This window comes from Channa argus, chromosome 15 (assembly GCF_033026475.1).
Source record: "Channa argus isolate prfri chromosome 15, Channa argus male v1.0, whole genome shotgun sequence".
Taxonomy (NCBI): domain Eukaryota; kingdom Metazoa; phylum Chordata; class Actinopteri; order Anabantiformes; family Channidae; genus Channa; species Channa argus.
The window spans coordinates 7,962,617-7,977,876 of record NC_090211.1 but is presented as its reverse complement, the minus strand read 5'-3'; the positions used below and the strand labels follow the sequence as shown (position 1 = coordinate 7,977,876).

Here is a 15,260-nt window from a genome sequence, read left to right as displayed (position 1 = left end):
CACTGCACCATGATTGGCTTACAAACAAGTTTTGACATTGCAAATAGTGTCGGTAGCAAAACATATAAACACAAGGAGCAAAAATTATAATAGAAGACAATTTAGCACAGAAAATAAAACAATTTAAACAATTTCTAACAACCTCTGATTGAATCCCTGTCCACGTCCTGTGCACATGCATGCAGATGTTTTTGTAACATAAACACATTGTGTACCACTCCTATAATATACAAATTGCTTGATTCATACATGTCATACATAGCCATGCATGATTCATACCTAAGCTCCATGATCACCTTGTCTGCTCTGCACCAACTGTTGCCGTGTTCAGGTTTGCCTCTGAATTTCGACTCTGTGAGTAAACCCTGGGGCCTGACTGGACACCTCTGGGCAAGTTGGCATAGTTGTAATATCATGGCCAGTGGTCACCTGCGGCAATGCTGACGGGCTAAAATGTGCTAAGCTGACCTTTTACTTCTAATTAAAGTGTGTTTTGTGTCACTAGATGTGGCAAAGCAGCTTATATTCTGTCTATGAGAATGAGCTGATCTCCTGAAGCTCTTGTTCCTGTAGCAGCACATCGCATTAGCTCATCTGCCTCACTGTTACCTCTTTCACACCATGTTTGCTGCTTAACAAATGTGTGAAGTCCTGACATCTTGCTGAGTGCTGCATGAAACACTGTCCAGGAGGAACGTTAAGTGCACCAGTAACACACATTCGACGTGCCCTTGAACGCAGAGATGAGTGGAAAACCGTTTACACGGGCTGCATGTACAAACACACACATATAGTGTAGCATAGTACACACTTTTTATACACGTGGTGACATTCAAGGGTCACTGTGGAGATTCTCCTCTTGTCTTTTCTTTTACTTACCTCATGTCACTGAAAGCTGTGAAATGGAAAGCCAGAGCATTTCTGACCAGAGGTCCTGTCATCTCTTCTGAATAGTTTTGCTCGGGAATAATCTGTATGTTTGGTGCAAAGCTGCACCTGGTGCCAAGAGTTTCCAGCTTATTTAGATGTCATCACTTAAAAGAAAGAAATGCATAGACAGCAAAGAAAACATTTAAATGACCTCTTCTCATTTAGAATATATTAAAGCACTGAACAATGCAGTGAACCAGTAAAGCACACATCCAATAGACGTTCATTTAGACTGACACTGCAGTTCTCTTTGGTTTGCTTCTTCTTTATTTCCTTATAATGACGTGCAAGGTCCTCGAGAGCTAATATGAACTGGCTTTTTCAATTAAGAATAGTAGAATCTCACCATTGATTCAGCATTAGTTCTTGTGAAGAATAGCAAAAAAAAGTCTATTATTCCCTCTAAATTGAATTTATTTGCAGCACCTCTTGTCTATCTTGGATATCTGCAAAGAATGTAAAATACCTTTCCTAATAACATTTTATGTCATTCTATGACTCATTGAGATGACAAAAAACTTGATTTTCATTTTCAAATGTATTAACACTGTTGGAATTGAAATGTATTATAATCTGTGGCAAACACTTCAATCCATCAAATCCATTACTTAATTTGAAAAGATTAAACATTAAACACATTAAAAAACTGATGAAAATACATGACTGCTAGGAGAGAAAAAACAAACAAATTTGAAACATAGGTCTTTGTCATTAGTCCTGACTTTTTAAGTAAAATTCTGATCCAATCAGACTATAAACAACTATCTCCACACTGCAAACCATGGTGCTGTGTGTTGTGCATGTGTGCGTACGTGTGTGTGTGATTAGTAAAACTGCCTTATCGTCTTAGTTGCAGGAGCGAGCAGGCGGCCTCAGGTCAACACCGTCTGATAGGAAAACTATCTGACGGTGGTCATACTATTTGTTGGCTCTTGAAGGCGTCAGGGGACAGAGATTGCTTGGAAGAGTCCTCCCACATATTACAAAGCTGTCACTGGTGGGAGCGCTGACAGCTGATCTCTCTGTAGGAGTGTGACGCTCAGAGAAGCAGAGGGTGCCAAGATAGCAGTTGTCAGAGAGGTTAAGAGTGGACAGACTTTCCCACCATATGATTATACTGGCTCCTCTGGCTGGTCTCCTTCAGCACCCTTCAGATCCTCTGAGACTGACAATGTGCCATGACTCCACCTGCTGCTAATATCCACCCTTAATCACTGGATTATTATAACTGCACAAAGCCCATATTGCATCTAATGTTCAGTGCTAAAACTACCAAAATGAAGGACCCAACATTTCTAGGTGTGGTCAGGAACAATCTGGCTAGTTGTATTGTACACAGACGCACAGACTCTTCAGTATCCATCATTACATCATATGTTGTGAAGGTGCAGTACTAACTAGACACTGAATTCTCTACATTAAAAAATAAACTTGCCATCATGTATATGTATGCGTCATATATCTCTGAAGGAACATTATGAGCACAAAGTAAATACTGTACAGTTTCCTGAAAAATTATACAATCCACCTACTGCACCTTGAAAACTCCGTAATTATACCTCATTTATTTAATCCCTGTGAAAACAAAAGTATAAACCTGACAGTCTGCTGTTTTTTGGACCAGGCTGTCTCTTTTCAATTCCCAGAAAAACTCGCAAGACTCCAAGATAATAGTATTTGGCACAACACAAACAAATTGAAAACTAGATCTAAATTACAATTTACATACAGTATATTGCAAAGATAACTAAACCAGCTTAGTTGACTCAATCATCAATCCACAAAGCTTATTGCCAAAAATGTTAAACTATGCCTTTAACCGGGATTGTGACACTTGGGTATTCTGTGCAATTTCTAGTGCAAATATGGCTCCACTTCACATTCCAATGATATGTGTCTGCTAGAGAGCACCATAAAAAGCCCACAATTATGCTTCAAAAAGCCCCTATGTCCATTTCCACAAATTACATTCTTATAGCAATGTGCCAGAGTGCCTTATCTGAAACCTTTATTTAACCAGAACATGGTTGATGGGACGTCTTCATAGTTTTTTTTCCTACTTTAATACTAATGTCAAGAAGAGGCCACTCAGCAGTGCCCCCTCTGCTTTTTTCAAATATGAAGGTTTATTTTGTTGTATTATACAATATATTTGATTTGGTGTTGTAAGTAATTGTAAAGTTAAAACTCTCTATGAAATGCAATTGGGGTTTATAAATAAAATAAACACAGTATGTTTTGTATGCAAATATTTTGACTGACCACTGCAGATTTGTATTATTTTTTAACATAAGTTCTTTGCATGTCCCTATGCAAGTATTTTGTATTTATCAAGATGTTTTCTGGGATTCACAAAGCCATTCTTTCTTTATAGTGTTTGTTGATATGGTTGATTAAATGTTTATCTTATAATCTCTGCTGTTCATAATTTCTAATAACTGACCACAGTGACATCTGATCTGATGCTCCAGTCAACATGATGATTCTCAGTTTGGACAGGACATTTGCTGAAATTGACACTTGCTGGTGTGTTCAGTTATTTATCACCATAAAATCTGAATGTATAAAAAACAGTTTTCTACTTACTGCCCCTTTACACACACACACACACACACACACACACACACACACACACACACACACACACACACACACACACACACACACACACACACATTTTCACTCCTAAATTAAATTGATTCAGCTCAAATCGATTCACCATCCTTAGAGTTTGCTTAGTTTTGCAAACCTGTACACTGTTGAGCCATAAACATACAATTGCTGTGGCAATCAGACTGGAAATATCAGTCCTATCAGTGTCTTGTCCTATTGTCTCCTCTTGATATCAGTCAACATCATGTATCCTTCCCCAGCAGTCTGCAAAATTTAGGGAGGTGATGGCCTTTATGTTATTCTTAGCAGTAAAGTTAGAAGGTGTCACTTTGTGGGAGTCAATGTCGGGCTACAACAGAGTGTTCCAGGTTGTCTGGAGGCTCGAGGGCCTGACAGAAAGAGCAGCGCAGACAGTGTGCAAAGGACAGGGCATCGCTGACTCCTACACAGACACATCAAGGATAACTGGCTACATTAACTCTGTCCATTAGTGGCTGTGTCTCCCAGACAGGAAGTGACTGATTGAGGCAGATTTGTGGGATTTATTTATATCCCAGCTTATTTGGCTGCTTTGGTTGCTTGTCAGGCATCATTGGAAATAATGTCCAAGGGATCTGTGACAGGCAGGGATAAGCCGGGAGTGAGTGTGTTTTTGCATGTGATTAACATGTGAATGTGTGTATGTGCCTGTTTGTGTGACTGTGTGTAAGCCAGGGATATTTATAGAGCCAAAAAGGAAACAGCAACCGAGGAAGTTATTGTTTAAGAGCTCTGGTTTTTCTGCATACATTATTTCCAAAGTGCAAAGCAATGATAACTTTAACAAAAAGAACATACACAGAAATTGCTTCAGATCAGCTCAAATAGAAACAAACAAACAAACAAAAAAACCTAAATGATACTTCTAACATGCCATTGTCAAAACCACTCAGCTATTAGCAGGGATGTGAAAAAACAAACAAAAAGCTGTGCAAAAAGCAAACCAGTTAATTACATAATGCTCTTTGTTTAGGCTAAATCTATGCAATGACTTTAGAAATCACATTAAAATTAAAGTGAGTTGTATTGTAGCACTGGCAGAAAAAGGAAAATGCAAAATACAAATAGAACCAATTATTACCTTCATTCCCCTCAGTCCAGATTGGAAAAACTCTGGGTCACAAGCATAAAGGCTGTGCAGATCCACAACTGAAAATGTATCAAGTTAAAAAAGCTGTGTGCATGGTTCTGTAATCATTGTGCTACCAAATACACATGGACAAGGCACAGTTAGCCATGTGTGGACGTTAAGCCACCCTAAACCACTTGTTTTCTTGTTGTTCATGCTTCATCAGTCTTTAGACCTTTCAATAATAATAATAAAAAAAGCATCAACAAAGCACTTTTAGTCATAAACAGTAAGATTCTTTAATAAAAAGCAGTACACATAATCAGTATACACAGCCATAATGCACAGGCTGTATTGTCTGTTATGACAACTATCCTTATCTCAGAAATGAGCCTTGGAAAATAATGTTAGCAAGGATGAAATCTGAAATTCTTTTACTTGGGTCTGTCCTGAACACACTATAGGGCCACTGCATAAATCACTTACCTCAAACTATTTTAAAGTGATGACTACTCTTGGTTTTAGCGTAAATGTCTTTGTATGTCAGTACTGGGGACAGAGCCCTGGGGTTTCTCTATGCAAAGGGTTGCCTCTAAGGACTGACACACGCAGGCACACACACACACACACACACACACACACACACACACGCACACACACAAGCACACACGCACACACACAAGCACACACGCACACACACAAGCACACACACAAGCACACAGACACATGCACGCACACACACACACACACAGCAGAGTGGATAAAAGGGCTCAGATCAGACCAGAACCAGCACAGACTACAACTTTTTTGAATTAAACAGTCTTTTAAAATCAAAAATGTACTACGAACACACAAAAGCAAGAATAAAAAACTCTGAAAAATGATGAGCTGTGAATGGTAGTTGTGTATTGTTTTCCTTGTACCCTGATAATCTTGTGATTCCTTATATTCCTACAACAGTCACGTATCTTAAGCATTAAAGAATTTTCATCAACACCAGATGCTAATCTCAGATCTGTAGGTTTCATTAGCAGGGACGAAATTTAGGTTGCTGCTTGCCTTCCTTCAACAAATTCATTCCTAATCTTTTATTATCTCGAACAAATAAAACAAAATTGAAACACTACCAGTGCAGTCTTATTGGTGTAATCGAACAGGAGTATACAGGCATTTACTTATATGTATTTAATTATATTCTTGTTAACAGCCATGTTCGTGATGACTTTTGTTTTTTGACGTGGTAAGAAGAATGATACAATCACACGCTAACCTTGGTGCTACAAGATTTCTCTTTTGCTTTCTCTCACACTGTCTGTATCACCACACACTGCGAAGACAAAGAACCTGTGCAAATATGACAAGCCTTTGATTACATTCCTCCCTGTCTCGGCCCTTCATTTAGTCTTTCGTCTCCCTCTGAAGCCCATTTGGACAACCAAGACCCGATATACTGACACCATGTTATTCAGTTTTGTGCTCAGACTTTGTAAAAGAATTACTAAAATGGATCACTAACATTGTGAAGCCTTTTTTTACAATTAAAATACAAGTGTGGAAAATTTCAGAAAGTTGCATAATTTCTGGTCTTTGTGTACTTCTCTTCTTTAGCTTAAATCTCTTCTTCACTAAAATCATACTCCAATGTTACTAAATTTCACTGGAATTGAAACTAAAACTAAATTCCCACAAAACTTATTTTATAAACTAAAATTACAATTAAAACTACATTTGCTCTAAAGACTAAAACAAAAGCTAAACAAATATTCTCCTATCAAATCTCACCTAATATAAATGAGAAAAACTTCAAGGGAGGCTGTTTATATCACGTTAGTCCTTGTGTCACTTCACTTGGTGTGTGCTCCTACTTACCAAGGATCCTACTTATCTATGTACCAAGAATTTGAGAATCAAACTAAAACTTAAAATCAAAAATATTTTTATGGGATAAATAAAATGAGAGCTAGATTTCTTAAAGAGAAAAAAGAAAGAAACTAAATTGAAAGCAACAAATAATGGCTCAAACTAAACTAAATGAAACTAAACAATTATTTAAAGTATGCGACGAAACATTGAAAGTACAAAACTGACATTTTAGTTGTCAGTGTCATGATTGATTTTGATAAAACCACTGTCCCTCTGCTTGTTTGACATTGATGTTTCCCATTTTTTTAACTTTAAAAAGAAGATTTTCCCCTTTTCTTTAAGCTACATCTAAATTTATGTTAACATTCCAGTCAAACCATACCAACTACCAAAAGATCTGCTTCTGGCCATAAATGTGTGAATTACTTTTCCATTATTCTACTTTATACTTTATACTATTACTGCAATTTGCTAACATTTTACTGTCTGTTCGAATAACTGTCCAAAATATGTCGACAATACATTTCTAGCCAGCTAATCTCTGATTGGGTTTGTCTCCTGTTTGGTGCTGAGCAGGCTATATAAAGTGGGTCTATGAGCTGTTTCACTGAAAACAGCCTGTGAACTGCAGCATCAGGTTTTTTTTCAAGCTTTCACTATAAGTCACCCCTTTCAAACTGCATCAACTATATAGATCTAGTTTTTACTACACGTTCTCATCCCACAACGTCAATGATGCTTCCCCAGGAAAAATCCTTGACCCTCTTTAAGTCCTTTGGCGTCTCTTACAAACGCCACTGCTATCTTTTGTTGTCCCTGTTGGACGCTCCGGCAGCATGACTGTTTGATGCCACTGCTATGACCTTAGGCACACACACAACAGTGTTAGGGTTACAGAAGAAATTATATAAAAACTAAATGTTATATATCTACATACAGCGACATAACTACACATGTAAGCACACAGTGATTACCAACGCAGTGGGGTACCTTTTATGCCCACATATATGAAAAGGGCTGCACAAAGCAGCACTGGCTGCCCACTTTAATGTTCAAGTAAAATGTCATGCTTTTGATTTCCTTGTAAACACTCCACAATTCAAGACCTCTCCTACTGCTCTTTGCTATATGTGCAAAATGATGTGTAATAAAATCCGATCCCAGGTTCAATCCCTCTAATCTTCTGAAAGCTGCAGGTCCATCCTGGCTTGGAGGTGACTACTTTGAGTTCTTAATAATGTCCGAAGATTATGGACAGCTTTAGCAGAAAGCTGTCAGCCATACTTTCTGTCCACACCGAGTATGTCCTTATACGCAGGATAATAACACACCTCATCCTCCGCCAACATAGATGGGACTGATTGAAGGTTAGTGATCCACAGTTGTGTCACTACCATCTGTTTCTACTGAATGTCTGATAAATATTGGTTCTGTTTGCTACAGTGAATGTTCTAACTGGTGTTTTTCTATGAACGTGGCAACAGAGAGACTGAGGCATATTTCCTGGTGGGACAATGAAATGTATTTTGTGAAACAGCTTTCATTAGTGTGCATTTTGCAGTATCTTTCTTTGAAATGTAAAAAGTAAAAAAATTCAATAATGTTGAGGTCATTGCTTAAAGGCAAGGGGGCATTTTTTGATATTTAGGACTAAAAAAGGCAATAACAAATAAAGATACAGACATATACAGTGTACTGAGGTGGCATGGAAGTAATAAGCTGTGTGGAGCTGCATTTAATAAGAAGCATCTTTTATATCTCTGCCTGCTCCAACACCCACTCACACTAATTCATGCCTATACTTTCAGTTTGCCTAGATGTCTCATATTCCCTCATTTGTATCTGTCAAACTTTAATAAGTGCACGATTTGCAGGCCATGAATGTTGGATGACTTAGAGAGTTAGCGCATACATAGTGAACTGTGTCCTGAATAAGAGACACACAATGAATTATTTTTCACTGCAACGAGGACTTGCAACAAAATCATTTCGTTCCCTAGTGGATGAAGAGGTGTCTGACGCTTTAATACACAAAATAATACACTTTCTTGTACATTTGAGTCAACACTATTTCTGATCTGATGATCTGAGGGGAAAACACTGATGACAGTACATCAACTTAATTGGTCTTTACACTGTTACGTCCATGCAGCATCCAGTTGTGAAGCGATAAACAAGTAATGGCTGATACAGTGAGCACAGGGGAAGGTGTCTGCACATAGTCTGCTAACTATGTTTGACAGGGCTAAATGCAGGGGAACTGTGGTTTTGCCTTTCTCCACACAGGCCTGTCAGGATCATTTGGAATTCGACTCTGGTTTGCAGGGAGATGTCTTGTCAGTGGCTCAAATACTGCATTTGTTTTCTGCTCCCAAAGGAAGAATCCTGCCAAATTACATTCCTCAAAAAAAGCAATAAATGAATAGTTTGTTTAGTTTGGGATCTGGCTTGTTCACTGAATAGAGCAGCACAAACACAGGCAGAACTTCATATCTGAGACAGAGTTGGAGTCACACTTTCCTAAATACAGTAGATCTGATTAAAGATGCCCTTGTTCTGATGCTACAAATCTGACTGATGGAAACAAATGGGCATTTATCATTGCAGAAGATATGAAAAGAGGCACTTTATTCACTAATGAATCTGACATATTCACGGTGCTTCCTCCTTGAGATAGAATAGAAAATGCATAGTTTCCTATTTAATGTCAAGATCCTTACACCATAGAAACGTGCTCCCCAACCAGTTCAGAGTATCCTCCAGTGCATACTCACCACATTCAGTGGAAGAGACAGAGAGGGTGCTTAAAGGGTTTAAAGAGTTTATCTGCCACACATCTTGCCACACACATCTGCCCGCATCACGATCAAAGCTCTGACACTTGCCTACAGAGTGGTTAACTCATCAGCACTTTCCTATCTGGACACCCTCATCCACATGTGCAGTTTCTTGCTTTGTGCCTCACTTGCAACCCAAATGAACAAGACAAAAATAAATAAAATAAAAATTATGTAAAATACTTAAGGCTGGAACAAGTATTATAGCATCATTGTTAACACTAGATCAAATTGGGAAAAGGAGTCACTTTAGATTAATCCAATTTTTATTTTTTTTTGCAGTGAAAACTGCAACAAAATTAATTAGATCTCACAAACGTTACTTTTTAGTAAGATGTATAATGTTTATATGTGATTTAGCAGAACTGGCAAATAAAATAGTGAATGCAGCTTTTATAATATGTTGAAATGCAACGGGAACTGCTAGAAAACTATGCATTTGCAGCTATATCTAAAATAGTTTATTGTGGCAAGTAGAACAAGCACAAAGGGGTGGTATTACTATTATTTATAGCTGGTTTGTGTTGAGATTAGGGCATAAAAAAAAAAAAACAAGCTCTGCTGCAATTTGTAGAGGAGAGAGTAAAAGTGCAGGCAAACGTCTCTTGTAGCTTAGTCATCGAAAATGAAAATTGTGCGAGTTTTCCTTATGTAACAGGAAGCAAAAGCATTTCACGTCCTGCGATGGGACTACCAAGCATTTGCACATTCCAAGGATGATGCTCTAACATTTCGTGCAGTCCTAATTGCAGCTGATTTTTACTCCCTACCAAAGAAAACCGTGTTGAAAACAACAAATCACCAGGGCTGCTGCTGCCAACTCTTGGTGTTTGGTACTATTTGAAGTCTCCATAATCCACCATTGCTCTAAAAAAATCTGAACCTAACAAGCCAATAGAGATGTTGTCTCTCTGTTTAAGTCCACACTGGTCTGACCCTTCAATCCATCCCATTCTTGTGAATGCATAAACTCAAGGATGAACTGATTATATTTTGTTGGTCTCAGGTCACAGTGACTTTCCATCTGCCTGGAGAGTTTCATTACATCTGACACAAAGGTCCACTAGGTCTAAGGTATGAACTGAACTGATTAGAATAAGTCTAGACAGACATGCATGTAAACTGTTTCCTGGTTTGTGGAGGCATACAACTCCAGTTTATTATAGTCTGTAATCAAGTGCTTTCTGTAATCAGAAATGGAGAGAAAGTTGGCTTCCCTTTGTGGCTTTTATTGCACACGGTATGAATATCTATTCTTCCCGCGGCTCATTATGAATCAGGACAGGTGTGTGTATGCTTGAGTGTGGGCTTGTGTAAATGTGTGTTTGTGTTCCTGCTGGTAAATGTCGGCCATGTCTGGCAGAGAAAAAAGGATCATCTGGAGAGCCATCTGTCTGTCTGTCTGACAGCAAATGTTTTCTTGTCTGTGTAAAACACCAAAATAATATACTGCATATCTGGGCTGAGCGAGGTCAAACCTCTCCATCATGCTTCTAAGATTTTACTTCATTTTTCTACACAGGAACATAATAAAATATAAGGATGGAAAATTATTCAGGATGAAAGTGACTAGTCTGTCTTCCTTTCTTTCATTGCTCGTTTAGCTTGTAATAAGGATGTATACTGTCCACTAATGGTGTTTGTTTTCACTTCCAACAGATATTAAACTATGAATGTCAAAGGGAACCTTTGCATCCTTGTATTCAAACTGTATTTGTTCCACAGCAGTTTTTTAAAAGTAGAGTTCTCTGATGATTGTGTGCCTCATACATTTTCTTTCAAGCACATCAGCATCCAAACATTATTGCTCCCTCTCTTGATGCCTCTTGGAGAGAGGTCCCAGCATGTCTTTAGCATCAGCTGGAAGTTGCTCAGCATCATCCTGATCATATTCTTACTTTAGGTTTCTAATTTATCATAATTTATAATCTATGTTTATAATCTAGAATGTTATTTTGAGCTTTCTTAAAATTTGATTCCATATTGGTCTAAGAACAGAGGGTTTCACTGATTGTATGCCTCTTAGGTGTATTTGTAATTTTTAACTATATAAATAAAAGATTTGATTTGAAGAGTGCTTCGGAGCAGATTTCTTGTTTAGCACGGTAAGTTTGAAGACCAACACAAACTTCTGTAATTCCATCATTCCATCAAACAAACAAAATCATGTAAATATCTAATAACTGGATAGTGAATTGAAAAATCGGGACTATACTAAAATGAAAGCAAAAAGGTTTTCTGTTGAAAGCTGACACAGAGACTTTAAGAGATAGCAAGTTTTTTGAAGGCTCTGTAGAAAACCATATAAAACAATACTCTTCCTGTCTTGTCCACAATTCAGAACTTGAGAAATGAGTGCCGGTTTTTTGAGCTGGTGTGAATGTTACTGTAGCGGCCGCTGCACACTGCACTTGACATGCCATCTCAAATTGACCACCAAGCTGCAGTTTTATAATAGCTTCTCAACGGGTGCAGTGACCAAGACCAATTCCAAAGAAAAGGTCTAGCATGCCATTGTGCACATTCAGGGGCAAAATTACAGGGAGAAAGGAGCTTTTAAAAACTGCACACCAATTTACAAGATCGCCCTAAAAACAAACACAACTTAATTTCCCTAATGGTTAAGACTAGACTTAGTATTTGAGCCCAAACTTTTCATCTCTGTGTTTGTTGCTGGTAGACGAGGGTCTTTTGCTCTAAGAAGCCAGATGTACTGTATTTAAAATACAATTATGAATGTAGAATTATGTCACCATGTATTTGACACTTAACGATATTCTCAGCACACAAATTTAAACCAAATTTATATTAAAAGTTTATAAAATGTATCTGTGTCTCAAAATGGTCACAGTTCTAATCTGCTGGTGTTAATACTGTTTCTCCCTGTCTTAGTTTAGCCTGCTCAGTTTTGCAGTTAGACTTACCTTTGAACATCTCTGTCATATGCTCATTCTTGGGCAAAATGTTGTGTTTGGCTGACCGAGTTTCAAAGCGATCCTCTTCCTTTTCGTTCTTTTCTGCCCAGTAAGCATCCAAAACGCCTCTTGATGGTCTGCCGTTATTTGTCACAGCTGAGTCATATTTCCATTTTCTGATGCTCCCGTACAGCTCTCTTCATCTGGTAGATGAAATAGAAATTAGCTGCAGTAGAAAAGAACATTAGCATGTTAGAACCGCATGTTATCAGTGGGGAGATGAAAAAGAAAGTATTTATAGGCTAATCTTACTTGGGTAAAACTGGTTGCCCTCCTCCTGTTCTCTCCTAGGTCTCTGCTTCCTGTAGTGGTTGATGATGAATTTTCTCTCCAGATTCTCCACTTCTCTAGATGTCCTTTCTGCTTGGTATTTTAATGTTTCTTTGAAAAGAAATACAACAATCTTGAAACAAATCTTGTGGTTAAAAGCCCTGTGGCTCTGTATAAAATGGTTGGCAGGTTCTGTTTCAGATCAGTTAAGTACAGGCTGAGGCACAATGCTGTGATGTGATGCAGAGATGTATGCAACTAAATCACAAACTGTAAGTCCAAGTCTCAAGTCTGAATTTGAATCCCAGCGCAGACTTAAGTCCCCAGAAAGCTTGTGACTGAAGACCATTAAGTGTGTTGATAGATAGCTCAGTGTTTTAGAAATAGAAATGTGGCATTAGTTTAATATTATATTAGTACTAGAAATTAAAAACACTGAATGACTTTACAGGGGTTGTAGTATAATAGTTGGAGTTTTTACACATTTGGACTTTGACACAACCCTTTTGTTATTCTGTTCAAAATGGTTTGAAGTCTCTAATTCCATCCACTGCAGCACGTGGCACACGTCCTGTGGAATCCCCTCAGACTCTAAAGTATATTGTTCTTCTTGTTGATTGACTAGAGTTTCACATATCTGTAGCTAGCAGGCACACTGTCTGTTTTACAGGGTTGTTGTTTTCCTCACAATACTATTATTTGTGAAGGTAATAGTGAGAATCAGTAGAAGAACCTGAACAGACACATCATATCTCAAACAATAATTCAAAGTAAAATTACCTTTAAGTTTAAAGCCTGTATATTTTACAAATATAATGGCAAAATTACACACCCTCATCTTTATGAAAATAATTAGGCCCCTTTAATTCTTCCTTTAGAAGCATGATTTCAGACCCTGCAATCCGAAGGCACTTCAGTAAATTTAGCTACAGTGATTGAGGACACACCAATTTTGCAGTTACATCCTGCTGAAATTCTCATGTTTATCAACACAACAAGTGGACAACCTGTGGTCCTGATGCTGCAAAGCCCACTTTGAAGGGACTGGTGTGATTTAATTAATCTGCTGTTGTGAAATATCTGGCGCTCCTTTAACAGGAGAGTTGGCAGGCTGACAGTCCGGCAGATGTTCAAACAGAGTGTGCATTCTTCTTTTCTGATGAGGCGGCTGCTGTGTTTGGCCCCCTTTAAAACAGACGTGGTGTGATGGAGATTAGGAGCAAGCTGTGCAACCGGTGTTTAGTGGGTCAAATAGGGAGGCAGACAGGAGAGATTTTACATATCAAAGCTTAGGAGACAGTAGACAGAGCGTGAACATTGTGGAGATCTCAACTTCACTTCTACCAGACTTCCAAGGTCCCCATATGTTTTCCTTATTTAGATTGGGTTGTGGCTTAGCTACATTTATTTTGTAAATACAGTATGCTCTAATAAATCACAAACATATTGAATAAACAATAAAAGTTTGCCGAACAGTGTAAATATTGTAATTACATTTGATTTAAAGTATAAGACTGTCTCTCTATTGTGTGAGTGATTTTAGTATAAAGCCCTTTCCTACCTAGCTACCTATCGACAACTCTTCGATAGGTAGCTGTATAAACACATTTAATATTTGGTTCAATCAATAATTCATCAAATGATGAATGATGAACTGAAATGAGTTACGGTATGAGATATATTCACTTGTTCAACTGAAAACAGACAGTTCTACGCTGTTATTTCATGGATATAAGTGGCTCCAGAATTACATATAAGGATAATCCAATGCATCAATAAGAGCAAGAGCTCATTTTAACCCAGGGCCCTAAGGCTGTTTAATTCAACATTGCTCACAATTATTTGAACCGCAGTGATCAACTCCACCTATGTATCAAGTATTACCACAGGAACAAAAAGCAATCATACAGTCCAAATGACCGATGGTTCATTCTGTAGTTTCTTAATCATTTCAGTACCCCGTGCTACTTACATCCCAAGAAATTGGCCTCATACGTAAGTTGACGACACCCATCGCTGTAGAATTATTATTCTCCATGCGGCGATCCAAGTTATGCAGCAATGACCATTAATGTGTGACAACAGGAATTATTAATTCCCGTGGAGCCCTTGTGGATTACTCGCTGCAGGGGTGGGCTGAGCAGGGCAGCGCTGGGAAGAGACAGAACAAATGCAATTTAGGTCCTAAGAAATTTTCTCCTGAAAACCCAATTATGTCTCAGTTGGGAAGACAGGGTGATAAGGGTCATTTTGTTCTATATAATGGAACGACAAAATGGCTGCATGTAATGATGGGGTCTCTTTTTATTCCCTGGGCTTTCACTCACTGCCCACATCACTGTCACCCTTCTCTCCTCCTCCTCAACAACCCCACCAACACCCCCCAGTCACACTCCATACAATACAGTACACTTCAGGAAGAGTATGATTAAGAGTCCATCGTAGCAGTGTGATTAAAAAGTAAAGACTTTTCAGTGTCTGAAGATGGATTTCAAATAATGTCTCAGGAAAAAGTTATCTCGACTTTGCTGAAGGCTGTGAAGTGAGGAATTGTGGGAAGTGGAAAACAACTGGAGCAGATGTGGGAGGAGTTGTTCACCCTCTTTGCTATCGAAGCTCTAATGTCAAAATGTGTGTGCATTTGATTTGGTGCAGCCATATTTC

The 15,260-nt window shown here is 38.3% G+C and overlaps 1 long non-coding RNA gene across 1 annotated transcript in view; it reads right to left on the bottom strand.

Annotated features, from left to right (window-relative positions):
• LOC137100426 (uncharacterized) overlaps positions 1-14,845 on the bottom strand; it is a 45,032-nt gene extending 30,187 nt beyond the window's left edge. The window contains exons 1-3 of the long non-coding RNA XR_010910900.1: positions 14,569-14,845; positions 12,579-12,707; positions 12,276-12,492 (exon numbers count right to left, since the gene is read on the bottom strand). This is a non-coding gene — a long non-coding RNA (uncharacterized lncRNA). The remainder of the gene's footprint in view (positions 1-12,275; positions 12,493-12,578; positions 12,708-14,568) is intronic.
• Positions 14,846-15,260: the final 415 nt, after the last annotated feature.